The sequence below is a fragment of the Mya arenaria genome, chromosome 1 (genome assembly GCF_026914265.1).
Source record: "Mya arenaria isolate MELC-2E11 chromosome 1, ASM2691426v1".
NCBI classification, from domain to species: Eukaryota; Metazoa; Mollusca; class Bivalvia; order Myida; family Myidae; genus Mya; species Mya arenaria.
In genome coordinates, this window is record NC_069122.1 from 59,458,883 (window position 1) to 59,475,007 (window position 16,125).

Genomic DNA, 16,125 nt, shown 5'->3' on the forward strand with positions numbered 1-16,125 from the left:
CTTGCAATATCTGGAAAAAATCACTATTCTAGTAAAAGTATTATAGTTTTTAAAACTCTTTTCGGTCAATATTTTACTATTTCTTTAAAATGACTCAAAAGGCAAATGTATTTACAATTTCATTAGGGTTAGAATGTGCGTCTTTTATCAAATTAATTGAAAGGAACTTTTAAAATAGTATTAACTACCTTTCACATCCAACTGTTCGTCGCTCGATATGCAACTCTTAATACCCCAACTGTGCAGCTGTTGTTGTTGATCTTTCATCAAGCTGATGAGGGGAGACACAACAACAGAAACGTGAGGCAATTCAATTCTGCTACAACAAACAATGCTCATCAACATCATCATTAGCAGCAGAGCAGCACAAGCAGCAGCATACGTACTACTTTACTTTGTCTAGTATTATACAATATATTCAAACTAAGTATAAGAAATGGATAACACGTTATGTGAATCATATCGGATTATTAATATGTTTATGTGCAAATACGCATTAAAAACTTATGACTTCAAAGAGAATACGCATGTTCCTTTTAAGATGGTGAGTAGTTTTATGTTAATTTGTAATTAATTAATTTATTAGTAATTATACTACTACTACTACTACTAGTTAGCAGCAAAGCAGTCACATCTCCGTTTTCCAACAATGCCGAAATAATATTTACTTGTTCGTTCTTAAGTTCAAAGTTAAACTTTTCCTTTACGGAACTGTACAATATTTTAACAGTATCAGTCATCGCAATGATAACGAAATAACACAAGTTGTCCACGAAAGGGACCGGGATGATCAAAGCGGGACCCGTGAACGGTTTCCAGGGCGAATGGCCGAGTGGTACCGAGCGATCAAAGAAGCAGCAGCAAAAAATGAACAATGGAAAGTATACTTGTCACGTGCCAAACTTGTTTGATGCTGATACCTGCACCGTTTGTTTTCATCTTGGTGATCACATTGAACGGTATTTATTTTTTCCTGTTCCTTAAAAATTTCTTAGAATCGGAATAATGCAAGAAATATATTGAATGGATAATAATTTAAAAAATGCAGTGTGCTACGTGTTGGAAGATAATTTCTCCAAGGGTCAAAGGGTACAAAAAAACACCATTGGTGACGAAAACACGATCTGGTGATGACATTGAAGACGTTTTTGATATTTTGACTCCATCCACATCCAAACCGCTTCAGTATTTCTGTGACATAATATATGTGATATGCATTTTATGTATGTACGTTTTTATTGAGAGTTATCTTATAACTATTAAAACATCTTTCAAGTTATTCTTATACTTGTAGTATATATGGACTCCTTAAAAACAAAAAGTTCAGATAGCATGCGAAGTTTTCTTGTACATCGTTATATTGTCGATGCTACTGCAGCTGCTGCATGATGATGATGATGATGATGATGATGATAATGATGATGATGGTGGTGGTGGTGGTGGTGGTGGTGGTGATGATGATGATGATGATGATGATGATGATGATTACATGATGATAACATGATGATGATAACATGATGATGATTATGACAGTGATGATGATGATGATTATGAGGATGATGATGGCTTTACTGTGAGAATAATATTTATTATTTATCCTCTGAAATTAATGTAATTTTCTATTTAATATTAAACTACAGACAAATTAGGTATCACCCTTATTTTGAACACAGGTTGCGTTGCTCTGCTCAATACATAGAAAAGCGAGGATAACTGTGACTGTGCGTTTGAGGGTTAACAATCATTGCCGGATGGGTACAAATTTAATCGATAAAAATCAACATGCACACAAAATGGTGGTCTGCAACCCTCATTTCTTGACCCAGAGTATATTTATGTGAAAATAACGACTCTAACGAGAAACTTAATCCAGTTAAGATCACTGTCAGGTACATTTGTAACAATTATATCATTATTATATCATTATTATACATCGATGCATAATATTACTATATAATCTTTCGCCCAGTGTTAAATGGTAGAGAGTTGTAGCGTTACAGGGATACACATGAAATGTCAAAATAATAATAAAAAAGTATCCCTGATCGCTCATTATTGTTGCTAGGCCCGTACGGGAGCCTTTTACTGAAGCGATGGATATAACAGATGATTAAAGAACGGCTTGAACGAGAACATTGTTTCCTCACTTAATATCAAGCACACTTTGACTTACAAATGCAACATTTCTTGCAGAGTAAACATTCTACGCGTTTGAGACAAATTATTAAACTGTCTGTTTAATAACCAACCCCAGACGTTATTTTCCCGAGCAGCCGGTATTCTATGGTCGTTCAATGGCGATTGATTGTCAACAAAATAGCCAAGCAATGCGATAAACTATGCTCGATAAGAAAAAGTAGACACACGAGAAATTGCAGTTGTTTGCAGTGTCAAATGACATTCTTATACCAACTCATTTGTCTGGAATACGCAATAGTATATCTGTCTTTTTCCGACTAGCCTCCCCCCGATCAATTGTATTCCGGCATCTGCATTTTCTGCCCAGGGCTATTTATTTGTCAAAACAGCTGAAAAGACTAGAATCATATTTCCTATTTTGGCCTATCAACAATTCTTAAGAAGTAGGTAATGATATTGAAAGAAGGCGATATAAAGCCCAGTCCTTAATACTTTTAATTTTCAACGCTTTATACATCTATTACACAGTATTCAGTGACAAACAAATTGACTTCTCTTATCGAAAAAACATTTGCTAGGGATAAAACTACTTATATGGCAGTTAATGATAAAAAGGCTTGTTTAACCTATAATCGCTCAGATAAATAAATCTATTAGACATGCACAGATGTCATTGAAGTATTAACTTTTGTACTGAATAGTTTTTTTCCTCAAATTCGGTAAATATTTATAGAAGCAAACAATAGGCATTTCAATGAGTTCTAACTATGCACCTTTACTTTCAGACCTTTTTGATATTGCTATGAAAGTGAACATATGTTGAAAATATCTAAATCTGGTGATCTTGCCCTTGTTGATAAATTCAACAACAAGATATAGTGTCGATACTGTGATACTATGTTTGAATTATCCGGAATTAAAGCCACACAAGGGACAAAAACGCAATAGCAAAGTTTACTATTCTGTTTCATCATTATCTTAGTTTGTAAACATATCAACGTATTTATAATATTGAATTGTAAGTGTTTATAGGTTTTTAGAAGCACATCTGTTTTATTATTATCGCCCTTGTTACGTTTGACAAAAACGTCGTTTGGAATTGGATTAGAACGAAAGGGTTTTTCTGTAGTGTTGCATAAGGTAGAATAATTGTTATGAAGTAGAATTACATTTTATAATTTTCTATAACGAGAAAGAGATAATAACTTCCGATGTTTTGTTTTGATGTTATTGCGTTGGCCGTATCGTATTTAGAAATAAGCATAAAAAACTCTTGATGACTTTAGAATAGAAGCATAACAAACCATCTTATTAACGAACAGACATCCTTACCCAGACCAAGTTATTATGCAGTTGTTTTTTTCGAGCTGTGTTTACTTACATTGGATATTTTTCTTGCAATAGCTATTTTCAAGACGTGTTACAATGCTCTTAAATTTGTCCATGTATCATGTAATAGAAATAACATTATGACAATTGAATCCAGTGAAATTATCGTCATAATTTGAATTTGCGTCTTAAAACATTCACCATTCACAACGGGCTCTAACGTTTCTGCAAAGCCATTTGTTTTTCAGAGATCATTCGTTTGGTTTCAATTTATTTTTTATTTATTATAAATCTGTAAACACTTTTTTTTTATATTTATTCTAATGTTTTTAAATTATTTAGTTTTAGTGAAGTTGGAGAATCAAAATAATATTCTTAGAGTTATATAGATTTATTATATTTCATGAGCATATCTAATATCGTTTGTCAAATGGGAAAATTCCGTGCCATTTAGATTTACCCATTAAGAATTATTTACAATATTATGAACTGTTTCTTAAACTACAATTTGTTTTTTACTTCCAATCGTTTAATAACAGCTTATTTTAAGAGTTGCACGATTGGTTTGTTTAAGTGTGATATCGAGTAATGAAACCACCTGTAAACTATTTAATTGTGTGGGTGCATGAAGTGAAATGAATGTATAGCGATCATATCTAAGATAAGGCATTTGGAAGTTAAACGGTCTAAAGAATGAAAGTCATCCAATAACTATTTAGCCACCTTTAACATACTGATAATTCACCGGAAAGCCTATCATAGAAGTTTGTATTTCAATAGTATAAAACAGTTTATGATAGCAGAACTATTTGATAATCTGTTTGTCTTTTCTATTATCGAAATCTTCAATACAGTTGGGAAATATTCATAAGATAAAAGACACAGAATTGTGTAATAAAAATTCTATAATTAGTCCGACATGAGGTTGTATTTCTCATTTAATTGGAATCAATAAAATGCATGTTCATGCGGAAGATTATATACGAAAAAGAAACTTCCTATGGATGTGTTTAGATACATTACGCAACTATGTTTGGGAACAATACTTGACAATACTTAACAATACTAGTATTGTTTATTTAAGAATCCTTAATATCTTAGAAACTATGTGTTTGCGCGAATAGAAAACACATACAAGGCCAATACATTCCCAGGTTCAAACTCGAATTAATACATGTAGGATATACGGACATATTAAGCTTGGGCAATTTAAAATTCCAATTGTAAGTCAAATCTCAATCCCATCTCAGTTTACCACATTAAAGCATGTTAAGTTTCAAACTCTTTACAAACGTAGACTGTGTTGGTAAGGCACTTTTGTAAAAAATCTCCTTCTGGAGCAAAAACATTTGATTTACCGCTAAATAGCAACAAGATGTATTCCATCTTTAAGTCGATGATTTGTTCAAATTTTGACCAAAGTTTATAATCACTATATTCTATCAGAGAATGCCTTTAAAAAAAGTAAAACATATACGAGTTTATATAATTTTTGATGTCATGTGTAAAATAAGATGATTTCGAAACTGAGATCTGACGTTTACTGGCTTTAATAATGTTAATTTGTTGTTATTCATAAATGCTGAGTAGGTCAGAGGTTGTTGCCATAAAAACGAGTTTCCCCCCGCCCCCTCCTCGAGTTTCACCGACCGTCCTAAAGCGGAAATGCAATCATTTATCGTTAATGCCGTTTGTATGCGTGTGTGCTGTATTTGTGGTATTTGTACGATTGTGTCTCTCGATATGTGTGGTGTGTCCTTACCCTAGGCCCTTACAGGGTTTATATTTGATTTTTCCGGATTTTTGTGACCTTTTGTGATTTTCTGCGATATTGGGGCCAGAGGATAAATGCAGACAGAAACATGGTTATTAGAGCAATTTCAAATTGCATTTTTTTATATTTCCTCATACTTAAGTGCTTATGTAAGACATTGCTGAAAATATTAATTCTACGGATACTGAGTTCCGTATCAATGTTCTCCTACAATCCGTATGTAGGTAGCAATGGTGCCGCTGGAAAAATCCTGCAGAAACCCGACGCAAGTCGAACGGGAGCTGTGAGATACACATACGGATTTAAAATACTGCACGGGGCTTTTCAGTGACATCGTAAGATTCCCGTACAATGATATTGGAACTCATCTAGTTGACATACGATTTGATATGGCCCATAATTCTGTCACAAAATGTTAGTATGCAAAGGAATGCTGCGGCTACCCGTTCGATGCTGTCTAAGACGTGTATACTGGCTTTAGGTGTTTAAAATTATCAACAAAAAGGAAACTATGCACTAAGAGCTCCCGATGCGCCCTACAGTGAGAAAATGCGACCATAGCCGTAGTGCCTATTACAGCAGTCGTAAAATATTGCAAATGTTCCCCGCAGGTTGGGCTTGTACGGGCGCCTTATACTTGAGCGTAGGGTAAAACACAGGGCTTAAGAACGACTTGAGCGAGAACATTGTTTCCGCCTTTAATATCAAACATATATGTCATTCAAAGTCAACATTTCTTGCAGAATCAACACTGTACGCGTACTAGACAAATTATTAAACTGTCTCTTTAATAGACAAGTCCAGACGTTCTTCGAGTAGACGATATTATATCGTCTTGTGATGTCCTCTATGGTCGTGCAATGGTGATTGAGTGTCACCAAACTAGCCAAGGAATGCGATAAACTATTTAAGATAAGAAATAGCAGACACATGCAGTGTCAAAATGCCATTCTCATACCAACTCATTTGTCTGGAACACACAATAGTATTTCTGATTTCATTCAGATAACCCTTCCTCCAATCAATCGTATTTCGGTAACCGCATTTCCGCCCAAAACAGCTTGACAGACTGAAATCTAATTTTCGAACAATATCTGTAATATTTCTCATATTTCTGATGATAAAGAAAAAAAAATAAAAAGTGCAACTGTCTAAATATAATTGTACTATCAGTCAATGAAATTATATAATATGAAAAATAATGTTTATGGCTAAGTATTTTATGTTCATTACATTACTTAAATGATCTAGAACTCTATCTTTCGAAATAATCAACATCATGAATCGTTTCTTTCACAAAAATTAAGTTCGTGACTGCCTTAGAATCAAACCCATTAAAAGGCACAGCAAGAAAAAAACACATTCCATGCTCCGCCTGTGTCAGTTTGGTTTCGGATATGATAAAGTAATTTTGTCGTAGTATGGTATTCTGAGGCAGAAATGGTCATATTGTAAACGCCAGTTTTGACTCTATACCATGACGCTCTCAGAGCTAAGCTAACGTTTTGAAGACTTTCATCACACATGAGGCAGAAATGGTCACATTGTAAACGCCAGTTTTGACTCTATACCATGACGCTCTCAGAGCTAAGCTAACGTTTTGACGACGTTCATCACACATGAGGCAGAAATGGTCTTTGCTATTGAGCGTTTCAATGACGGCTAATATGAAATATTATAATGTATTTCGACAGGTTAATTCCTACATGATGCACTCACTTCCTTGTTGTTGTTTTTAAGATGTGTTGCCGGTCTTTGGCATTGACGTGAACATAATACCAATTTAAGGTTAACTGATGTTGCGTTGGAAAACGGCTCGGTTTATATTAACATAAACAAGAAATCATTACGATCTGATCATTAGTGACCAAAGAATGTTCATTTAGTCGTTTGTTTCCATTGAGTTCAGTGAACTCCAATAAGATGTCATAAGTAACTATATATTTATAACTGAAAATGAAAAATGATGATGTCCGAACGTTGTTTTTTTCTAGCGTAATTTTCGTTTGGCAACGTTTTCAAGAACATGATTTGCAAATGCCGATAGTTGAAGGAGCTGTCGAGGGTTTAAATCAGAGCCTTAATATTAAGCTGAAAACATTTCTGCTACAAATGGTGCCAGTGTTCGTATCAATATCTTGTTGGAAAGATGATTTATGGTGGTCGTAAAAATGATGTAAGGCAGTAATCAGCGGCTCAAGAGTACACAGGTTGGAAAACAACAGAGGCATCACGTTAAGTAAAGGAAATTTCTTTATTTCTAAATGACTGCTTTTTAAACTCATCACAAAGATATGACGATGTAGAAAATGAAGAATTTGCTTATCAGACATCGGGGTCATACCAGGCAATATAACGCCGATTGCAATATTTGTATCATATTTTTCATCTCTACACATTAACCCCGTTTAATTGATGTCAACAAAACATGGGGTCACCATGTTTCTAAACTTCACATATGTGTGGGTCGGTTACCTAAAACTATACTATTTTGATAATTTGTGCTTTATTTGTCAATGTAGTTTCATTCGAATGTTATATATGACTTCATCAAACATGAGATATGTAACTACTAAAAGTTTATGACAATGTACAGTTACTGTAATAACAGTTATTGTAATGGAATCTGGTGAATTATTGGCGTACCAAGTCATTCTGCATTTCCAGAAGATAATGCGGGCTCGTAACAAAATTACTTTCTATGCTTACATTATAATTTATCTTTTTTCTGATTTTAAGATACTTTTAAGGTTTACGTCATTACACTCACTTTAAAACAAACATTTTTTTTCTGTTTCCAGTTAAGTTATTTGCATTAAACGTATCTTCATATTATTTTAACAGAGGTCGGTAAGCATAGGCAGCTTTCAGTCGCTTATAAAATGGGACTTTCGTTCCTAAATCGAACTGTAATTTTATCTATAAACTATATAAAATCTATAAACATGAGGTACTTGTAAGTTTTCGTTCTTTTTGCGATCAAAATGCAGGCATCTGATAAATTAAGACAATTTCTGTCAATGTTAAACCATAAAACGACAATAACACCGTTTATACCATTGTGTTTCAGCCACATTAGGTCTTTGATAGTTTTCTATTTGTTCTCGATTTGGGGGAATACAGAAACTGCGTTTAGCTGGCGTTCCTTTATTTGTTTTTATTAACCCTTTCCTATATCAAATTAAAGGTCAATTACTGTAAGAGGATCAGGACAAGACAGATGAAATCACCTTCATTATGTACTTTTCTAGTCTGAAATGGTTCTCCATATTAACAAATTGTAAAGATAACACTGGCTGTCACATATTTTGCTGATGACTGAGAGGATACAGAAATAAATAACTGAAGCGAATGAAAAAGAAAAAAAAACGTAATATTACAGGCGGAAGTTTTAATTCAATGTCCTGTCGTTTTAAGCAATGAGTGGGATAAATGTAATACGTTCAATTAATGGTGTCTATACCACGCAAAGTAATGTTGCCCTACACAGTGTAAGGACTTTCTTGTACTTTAAAAAATACGGTGATTTGAAAGGTACACAAGGGATGTGCTCGACATTGTATAATTCATTATTGTTTCTCGACGTGTCATAAAACCTTTTTTTTCGAGAAATTTAAACTCGGTAAAACATTCATGCTAGAACATGTTTTAATATCTGTTTTCAAAACAAATATTCATCAACCACCAGTTTATACATGCTGGAGTTATGAAAAACTCTTACATATCCTAATAGGTGGTTAAAATAATATTCATTATTCATTTACAAGGTCAAAACATATATATATTCATATGGGTAGGGTTCTGCCAAAGATTAAATCATGTTCGTCACTTCCGCTTTATATGCCCACGCGTTTTAAGCGCATGGCTTTTTCTGACCGATAAATTGTTAAAATCGTAGCCGTTTTATTTTTATGCTACGTTTCTCAACGTACAAAAGTTTACTTAAAAAGTTTAAACAAAAGCACTTTATTGTGACTGTGCATGTCTTACCCCCAATATGGTTTACAGTGTGTGGGTACCATTTGATAGATAACGTCATTAATGCTACGTTGGAAAGCATCATTTTGCTTCGAATGAAGTTTCCCTACAAAGATTACTTTTCGTTTTTCCACACCCCTTTATATATTTCAAGATCGGTTTATGCTGCTAAAAGAGCCCCGCCTTTGTTTTATTACCGGTAATATAGTACGTGGTATACACACGCTGGTCTAGAAATATATAGAACAAGTTATGTCATTTACTTTGAATCACTTTGAATTTGGTAGCAGAATAACAGGCTATGAATATCCTTTATACTCATATGATATAATATAAGAATACATACGCTTTAGTAACTTTATCTCAATTTTCGTTTAATAAATATATTTGTCTAATAAAGGATTCGTTGTAATTCATAGCTTCCTGCTGTAAAACATGACTCTGACAACATTTTCGAATAAATCTCGTTAATAAGTCTTGTATGCAATGCCGTAATGAACTTATGTCAGTTGAATGAATTCCACAGAGAGAACACAAATGTGAAAGAGACACGAGGAAGGGATTGAATATCTGTATTATTGCGGGGAAAATATTTGTAATTATACTTAATTTGATACAAATTGCAAAATGTACCGCTGTACCGTTGTTTTGTTATCCTGAATAAGAAATATCTCAGAAAGTACACTCATAAAGCCAGAATCTCAAACATTTGCGATGCAAAGTACAACATAAAACGGGTCGCAAAATTTACATAGAGACAATAAAGAGTTTCGAAAAGGATGAGGTTTCTGTCGGCGAGTAAAAAAGTATAATGAATATTTCGTAGTGAGCCGGATAAACTTCCTTCTTCTCTGCGCCAACCATGTATTCGAGACAATAAAGCTAGGAATATCATTTTTTTAAATGTTTTCAGACGAATTACCGGGGAAATTATTTTTGGTGTCAAAACATGAGGGAGTTCTTTTAAGGATCAAAATTCAACATTTTGCATTTTATTTGTAAGGGTATGCAATTGCGCAGTCCAAAATGTTGGTAGTGTGTTTCGGACATTTACATTTATTTAAATGTTCATTGTTGCTAAGCTATATATATTATTCTAGAATAGTTTTAATCTTTTGTTCATTGTTTCGTTCTTCTCATCGGTGAACAGAAGAAGAACAACTTCGGTAACCAAACTCTTTCAAACAATGAATGCGCAGAAAAAACAGTTCCTTATTCTTAGATTTTATTTCAATATTTTCAAGGACAAGTATAATTAACAACGTACTATAACTGTATTAAAGCTTGAGAAATACAACTGAAAATTAACATTGATCAAAACGACAGTAGCTATGGTTGGGATAACCTGTTCAGCATTGGGAGCTTCAGCGGAAGTAGAGCTAGAGGACGCAAGAAAACTTTTGGAAAAAATGCACTAAGTCTTCTGGACGTTGCTGGGTGCTCTGCTGTAAGGGTGCCGCATTTTTGCTCGAAGGCTGACACCTATTGCGTACATTTTGTTTACCGATAATTATTGCTATGCCCACCCTTGAATATTTTACTGCGTCTCGTGTTTCAGGATGGCATACTCGATACCATAATGATTTTCAGTAAACTCAAAGGAATCTTCTTGAAGCTGGTGTTGAAATTCAAGACCGAATTATACAAAATGGACAGCAAGCCGAGCAATACAAGATATATGTTTATTCAAGTGTAAGATCGCAAGGTATTTCTCCCCAAGTGATGAAACAATGGACACACTGTTTCTGTACGAAATGAAATGTATTGCGATCTTACAGTGAAAAAGCAATTTGGAAGTTAGAGCGGTCTAAACAATGAAAGTCATCGAATAGTTGTTTCACTATTTCAAACAGTAGAATAGCACCCTTACCTCGCTGTTAAATGTCTGTAAAACACCGGAAAGCATTTCATGAAAGTTGGTATTTTACCAGTATATGTCATCAGAACGATTTAATGACAATCTGTTTGCCTTTTCTTTTGTCGAAATATTCAATACAGCTGGGAAATATTCATGAGATAAAAAGACACCGAAGTTTGTAATAAAACTAAAATCACATCCACTTTTGTCTTCATGTAAAAAGCCTTGGAGACCAAAATGTAATAGAAGTAGAAAAGGAGTGTTCCTTATCTAAAGTAAGTCTAACATGAGATATTATTTCTCATTTAATGGGAATCAGTAAAATGCATCTTCGTGCGGAAAATTAACAACGAACAGTCCCTATGGGTGTGCAATTATCAACATCGGGTGTAAACTAGGTTTCAAGCAATTACGTCTGGGAATAAGTCTTAACAATAACCAGTATTCTATTCAAGAAATCTAATTATCTTAGAGTCCAAGCATTTGCTGTAGCCATTTGTTAAAGTGCATATTGCTAAAGCACAATGACGCGTATAGAAAAAACTATTACATGGCCAAATATTAGGTCTCAAGTCATAAAGCATCCGTATGAGCGATGCGGTTGCCCATGCAGTGCCCGTGCAGTGCTAGCTAAGATGTGTATAATGGCTTCCGGTGTGTACAAATTATAATCGACAAATTGGAAACTTCGCATTTAATGCTAACGATGCGCTTTACGTTGAGAAAGGAATGCGTCCGCGGGACAACAATGGTGCTCTTACGACCGCCGTGAAATTTTGTCAATTCCCCAAGTTTTGTTCCGTACTAGCGCTGAAGCGGTTGTTAAATATTGGGATTAAGAACAGCTTGAACGAAAAAACTGTTTCCCTATTTAATCTCATACACACTGACATTCAAGTACAAATCGCCTTGCGGAGTAAACACTCTAAGCGTTTGAGACAAATTATTGTCTCTTTAACAAACAAGTCCAGGGGCCGGTTGCTCAAAACCTCCGTTAGCCTTAACAGACCGTTAAATAGCTAACGGTCCGTTAAATTTTAACGTTCATTACTGTTGAGTTGCTCAAAAGTCCCGTTAACTTTAACAGCTTGATTTAACAGTAGATCCTGCCGTTAAACTTAACTGACCTCCAAACCTCAATTAATTCTTAACGGGAGGTTTGAGATTGGCAGATGATTGATATATAATTAATTAAAAATGAGAAAAAAAGTCTTTTTTTGAAAATAACAAGTATATATGTACATGCTTTAACAGTTTCCGGAAGGCTCGGTACAACTGTTGCAAGTACCCGGCTGTACGAGTAAAATTTGACATCTTTCTTCTTTTGTAAATAACCTACGCTCTGATTCACAGTCGACAGATGCATATGAGTGTGCAAATCGGGGAGGCTTGAAATCATACTATATTGTGTGTGAGGGGCTATGTCGTGTTTGAGGGGGTGGAACAGGCGGGGTAGGGACGCGCTATAAAAAGTGTATATACTTCTATTTTAATTTCCGTATACTTTATTGTGTGTAAAAAGGGGATCAGTGTTTGGGGATTGGGTAACAAGGGGGATATAAGAAGGTCTTATATGCTACTTTAATCCGGAAAAACGTTTAAATGTTCATAGATATATACAAAAAAGTGTGCAAGGGGTGAGGAAGGCTTGGGTTCATTCTATAGTGAGTGTGAGGGGGGATTTCATTTGTGAGGGACTGTTGGAAGTTGTTGGGAAGCGGGAGGGGGAGGGGTTAGTGCAATTAATAGGGTCTCAAATGCTGCTTTCATTACCTTAAAAGAACTTTAATTTCAACAAAATTATACAAAACAGTTTTAAAATGTTGTGATCATATCAATTTCCTTAAAGTATTGTTATAATTTTAATTATGTTCTTAATTGAAACACATTCATGCAGGTTAGTGAAATATGGTACATTTGAATTTCATTACATTTAAGTTGTAAATTAAGCCATATAAATGAGTTAGTAACATATAACATATAAACTAAAAGAGAGTGTGCAGGGGGATTGTGGAGGCTGGAAACCGTGCTATATAGTATTAGTGTGTATGAGGTGGGTAAATCTTGTGTGAGGGTGGGGGCTATATTGAAAGATTTTAATGCTACTTTAATTTCCGGAAATCACTTAAAATGTCCATAAATATATGTCATTTAGTATGTGGTGGGGGAGGCCGGGGTGTATACTCAGTACTGTATTGTGTTTGATGTTGGATAACTCATTTTGAAGGGGGTGGAAGAGGTGGGAGGTACTATAAAATGGTCGCAAATACTATTTTAATTACCAATAAAATGTTATTTACCTAGTGTGTGTTGTGGTGTATATTGTGTTTGAGTGGGGGTTGGGGGATGTTTTTTTGTCATATTTAATATTGTATGCTAGGGTGATGTGGCAGGCTGAGGTTCATATCATATTGTGTGTGAGGGTTTATATATATATATTATTTTAAAACATATAAATATATATGAAACCCTTGTATAGCCCCCCCCCTCCCCCCTCAAACACGATATAGCCCCTCACAACACTTCAGTATGAATCAAAGCCTCCTCCTACGTATTATTTTCCGGTTATTCCGTTTTTCGGTAGTTCCACAAACTGACCCCCTTAGGTCGGTCATTTCATATCCTACAATGTATTAAAAGTCTCCTTGACCATACATCATTGATCAATCCTTATAATGTATAATAAGAACTGTGTAGGGTATGAAACTCCCCTTACCATGTTTAGTGCCTAATACATTTCATTTATGTTGCGGCCCCAATGTACATCGGTAATGGACACGAATCCCGATTTTGATGCCCGTTTTATTAACTGGACGTATTGACAAAATTTCTTTGTAAATTTTACAAGGTTATAAAGTTGCAGATTTGACAGCTGGCAAAATAAACATTTTAGATGAAAAAATATTTATTGACTTTGGATTATTTGGATTATTGATAATGGAATTACTATTGAAGGTAAACGATGTCATTAATACTGATTTCTATAATACAGTATACAGCTGTTGGTCCCAGAATACATTGGTTCACGTCCATGTAAAATAAAACATAAAAATATAAAATATTTCTTCTTCCATAATAATGTTTCTACTTATAACTTCGTCATTTGATTTTGTCTTCTTCCACAAATTTTTCATTTTTCTCAAAATCTTATACTTATTGATACATTTTCCCAATTCACTTCTTTAAAAATAATTATCTTTTTTTCAGATTTTGAAGAAATCAGGCAGTCCACCATATTGGAATATGATTTTTTGGATTGAAGATTCATTATGGGACAGGAAGTAGGAGTTAACGGACTGTTAAGCATTTAACGCTGCCGTTAGTTAACGTCAGCGTTAAATTGCATTGAGCAACTCATATTTAACAGGGCGTTACTTAACGGAATTTAACGGACTGTTAAGGAAACGTAGCGTTATATTTCACAGAGGATTTGAGCAACTGGTCCCAGACGTTCTTTTCCCGAACAGACGATATTCTATCGTCCTATTGCGTCCCTTTATTGTCGTATATTTACACCTCAACTTCCATTCCTTAAATGAACTGCCTTTCGGCAGTTGCGTTAATCAATCGATGAACGCAACATCCTCGGATATGTGCGGATAGCAATTCATCGCATAACCAAATATACATGAAAGCTATTGATCTTGTTATTGTTGTATTGTGTCAGCAGGTCCCGTAAAATATAAATCAACATTTTAGAAAGTGTAAATTTATTATATTTTAAATGTATTGTTTCCACAAGTGTTTCAATTTTACGTTTAAAAGTGATTTCAAGCGGTTGATCTTTTCCCTCGTTATTGTGACGTCATTTGAAAGAACGTTTCCGGTTACAGTTGGGTCGTTCTATTTACAGAATGGATAAGAAAGGATTACTGAAAGGTTTTCTTTGATGAAATGAAGTATTTTTTAACAATTCTTGAATGAAATAATGAACTATTGGTGTAAATATAAGTAATGAATTGCGGAATTGATGTCATTATCGGGGATATGAACGCAATTGGGCTGGTCAAAGTACGCGTGGAGTCCTTCGGACTCAACACATTTTGACCAGCCCAGTTGCGTTCATATCCCGATAATGACATCAAACCCGCAATTCATTCCTTCGTTAATGGCATTTGATTGTCACAGAAAAGCCAAGAAGAGTGATTTACCATTTCCGGTATGAGCTATCAGACACATGAGAAACTGCTGTTGTTTTCTTAGTGAACGGATATACAAAACCATTATTTATATTAGTACATTCCGAGATGCTGCTTATATCAAGTTTAAAACAATGAAAGTTTCCTAGTTCTCGTATTTATTCTGTATGTGCTATCTTTATTTTTCAGCCTGAACTACTACACCCGATTTCTTATGCTATTAATGTGTATCATTTTTACGATGGATTCACGGTAAGTGTACACGTTTATACGAAAACTCTTTTTTTAAATACCTGAACCAGCCGCTTAATAAACATTTAATCGGCATGACCGTTCGGTAGACGATAGGATTTCAGCGGCAAAATGTCATTCTATTACCAACTTATCCGTCTGGGGAAAGTTTACACAATGTTATCTTTTGACACACGCAATTGTATATCTGTCTTTTTCCGACTACTTCCCCATCCCCCTGACCAAACTGCGATATATCATATTCAGGCTTTCTCTTTGACTGTCCAAGAATGATTAATTGTCAAAAGAGCTTAGAAGACAAAAAGCTTGTTTTCGGACGTATGTAGTCTTTTCAAAAAAAGACAAATAAGAAAAGAGCAACTGTATAAAAGGCAAAACGAATACATACTAAGGGTCAATGAAAACGCACTCCTAATAAAATATGAAACATTAATTTATATGGTAAAGTGTTTCATGTTCATTAATTGCCTAATACACTAGAGCTAGAACTTTATTTGTAGAACCAATCTTTTTTATTGCAAACAAATAAATGTATTGCTGCTTTGTAATCAAAAATAGTAAAAAGGATTTTCAAGGCATGGTGAATACACATTCCATGCTCCGCCTACTTCATTTTGTCTGCAGGTTTTGTTCCGAAAATAATCATTCACCTTGTG